Here is a 3,628-nt window from a genome sequence, read left to right on the forward strand (position 1 = left end):
GGGGACAGCGGCGGTGCTCAGGGAGGAGCACCCCGCACGCAGCAGCAGGCCCCTCAGCCGGCCCTGTGGTACGCCGGCCAGAACCCATGGACCGGCGTTGTCCACGCCTACTCCATGCCGGTTCCTCGGGCCCCTGCTCCGGGCCTTCTCGGCACCCGGCCTCCGTCACACCAGGCGTACTACGCCGCGCCGCAGCCCTATGCGGCGCCCTACGGTCAGCAACCACCGCTGCTGCCCCTGACGGCTGCGCCGCCTCTCCCGCCGGCACCGTGGGACCCGGCCCTTCTGGCGGCTCTCCACAACGCTCCTTCCCAGTCTAGCTACACCGGCGGCGGCGATTGGTACATGGACAGTGGCGCCACCGCTCACATGGCGGCGTACCCCGGTAACCTCCACACTGCCCATCCCGTCCACACCTCCAACCGCATCACCGTCGGTGACGGTTCTTCTCTTCCCATCACCCATATTGGACATACATATTTTCCGTCTAACTTCACTCCTATATCCATGTCTAATATTCTCGTTTCTCCTGAACATATTAAAAATCTTGTTTCTGTTCGTTCTCTTACACGTGAAAATCCGGTTACTGTTGAATTTGACGAATGTGGTTTTTCTGTTAAGGACGCTCGCACGCGGATGGTGCTCCACCGATGTGACAGCCCCGACAAGCTCTACCCGGTTCACTCCGCCACCTCCACCACTTCCGCCGCCCCTGTCGCTCTCGCCACCGGAGTGGATCTTTGGCACGCTCGCTTGGGTCATCCTAATCCTGCCACACTTCGCCACATACTTCGGAGTTTTTCTTTCACGTGTAATAAGAACGAGGATCACTTGTGTCATGCATGTCGCCTCGGCAAACATGCTCGTCTTCCGTTTAGGCCTTCTTCCTTTGTTGCATCGTACCCGTTTGAGTTAATTCATAGTGATATTTGGACATCTCCTGTTGCAAGTAATACGGGCTTTCTTTATTATCTTGTCATACTTGACGATTTTTCGCATTATGTGTGGACCTTCCCGTTGCGCCGCAAGTCGGATGTTATATCCACTCTCGCCGCTTTCTACTCTTATGTTCTCACACAGTTTGGTCGACCCATTCTTGCGTTGCAGACAGACAACGGGAAGGAGTTTGACAACATCGCTGTTCGTAATCTTCTCGCCATACATGGCACGATTTTTCGTCTCACTTGCCCGTACACCTCGCAGCAGAACGGTCGTGCTGAGCGCATCCTTCGCACTCTAAATGACTGCGTTAGGACTCTTCTCTTTCATGCCAATGTGCCTCCGCGCTTTTGGCCTGACGCTCTAGCCACCGCTTCTCTCCTCATCAACATCCGCCCATGTCGTACTCGCGGGAACTTTACACCTCACCATCTTCTCTTCGGTGCACCTCCTTCTTATGAAGGGATTCACATCTTCGGCTGCCTTTGCTATCCTAGAATCGCCGCCACTGCGCCTAATAAACTTGCACCCCGCTCCGTCGCCTGCATCTTTCTCGGCTACCCACCTAACACTAAGGGCTACCGCCGCTATGATCCCGTCTCCCATCGTGTTTTCACCTCGCGACACGTTTACTTTGATGAGATGGTGTTTCCGTTTCAGCAGCAGGTACCCCCTGTCGTCTCGTCGCCGACGGCCACCGGCGACCCTTCGACGACCTCGTCAGGTGGACGATCCCGTCTGGCCCGTGGACCGCCTCCGAGCTTTGGCGGTCCCTGCGCCCTCCTGTCGGCGCTCGCCCACTCGGCCTCCTCGGCCGGCTCTGACGGCGCAGCCGGCGCCCCACCTTCACCCGCCGCCCCTGACTTGGGCGCCACGGGATCGGGCGCTGCAGGCTCGGCCGCCTCCTTCGCGGCCTCGACGCCCGGCTCCTTGCCGGCCCTGACGCCGGCCCCCTCGTCGGCTCCGACGCCGGCCCCGACGCCGGCCCCCACGCCGGCCGCCTCGCCGGCCCCGACGCCGGCCGTCTCGCCGGTGGCTCTGGTGGCGCCGCCCGGCCCAGTCACCCGCGCTCATACCGGCGTTCATTGTCCGAGCCTCCGGTACTCGCGCGATGAGTACGTCCTCGCCGCCTCCGCCACGGAGCCGTCGCCCATTCCTGCGTCCGCTCGCGCCGCCCTCCGTGATCCTCACTGGCTTGCGGTGATGCAGGAAGAGTTCGATGCTCTTCAACGGAACCGCACCTGGACCCTAGTTCCCCAGCCTCCTCGCACCAACGTCATCACCGGCAAGTGGGTCTTTCGCCATAAGACCCGCTCAGACGGTACACTCGAGTGCTACAAGGCTCGCTGGGTGGTCCGCGGTTTCCGCCAGCGCGCTGGAGTGGACTTCACTGAGATGTTTGCCCCGGGTGTCAAACCGGGCATGATCCACACCGTCCTCCAGCTCGCCATCTCCCGCGGCTGGCCTGTTCACCAGATGGATGTCTCCAACGCCTTTCTCCACGGCCATCTTGAGGAGCAGGTTTATTGTGAGCAACCCACCGGCTTCGTCGATGCCTCACTTCCCGACCATGTGTGTCTGCTGTCCCGCTCTCTTTACGGGCTCAAGCAGGCACCCTGAGCCTGGTACCAGCGGATCGCCGGGTTTCTTCAGACACTGGGCTTCAGTGTTACTCGCTCGGACGCCTCACTGTTCGTCTATCACCACGGTGACACGACTGCATATTTGCTGCTTTATGTCGATGACATCATCCTGACAGCCTCCTCCGCAGCCGTTCTTCAGCAGATTACTCTCCGGCTGCGTCACGAGTTTGCTATCAAGGACCTAGGTGCTCTACATTATTTCCTTGGCATTGAGGTCGTTCGACGTCCGGACGGTTTCTTTCTTCATCAGCAAAAGTATGCACATGAGCTTCTTGAGCGTGTTGGCATGCTCAACTGTCATCCTGTTGCTACTCCTGTGGACACGAAGGCCAAGGTCTCTGCTCTTGAGGGTTCGCCTGTGTCGGATGCTCCTTTCTACTGGTCTATTGTCGGCGCTCTACAGTATTTGACTCTCACCAGACCGGATCTTCAGTATGCTGTATAGCAGGTGTGTCTCCACATGCACGCCCCTCGTGACTCTCATTGGACTCTCGTGAAGCGGATCCTTCGCTACATCCGCGGCACGATGTCCCTCGGGTTGACACTTACAGCATCCACTTCTTTGGAGATGGTGGCCTACTCCGATGCAGACTGGGTTGGCTGCCCCGATACTCGTCGGTCCACCTCTAGCTACTGCGTCTACCTCGGTCCTTCACTCGCCTCGTGGTCGTCCAAGCGACAACCCACGGTTTCGCGCTCTAGCGCGGAGGCTGAGTACCGAGCTGTGGCCAACGCTGTCGCCGAGTGAACCTGGCTACGACAGTTACTTCAGGAGCTACATCACGATGTCTCCCAGGCTACGATTGTCTACTACGACAACGTCTCTGCGGTGTACCTCTCCGCCAACCCCGTTCATCATCGCCGGACTAAACACATCGAGCTGGACATTCACTTTGTGCGCGAGCAGGTGGCTCTTGGACGCATGCGGGTTCTCCATGTGCCGACCGCTCAGCAGTTTGCTGATGTGTTGACGAAGGGATTGCCGACTTCTACCTTTGAGGAGTTCCGTTCCAGTCTCTGCGTCACTGACGCCGCTTCGACTGCGC

This window comes from Triticum dicoccoides, chromosome 1B (genome assembly GCF_002162155.2).
Source record: "Triticum dicoccoides isolate Atlit2015 ecotype Zavitan chromosome 1B, WEW_v2.0, whole genome shotgun sequence".
NCBI lineage: Eukaryota > Viridiplantae > Streptophyta > Magnoliopsida > Poales > Poaceae > Triticum > Triticum dicoccoides.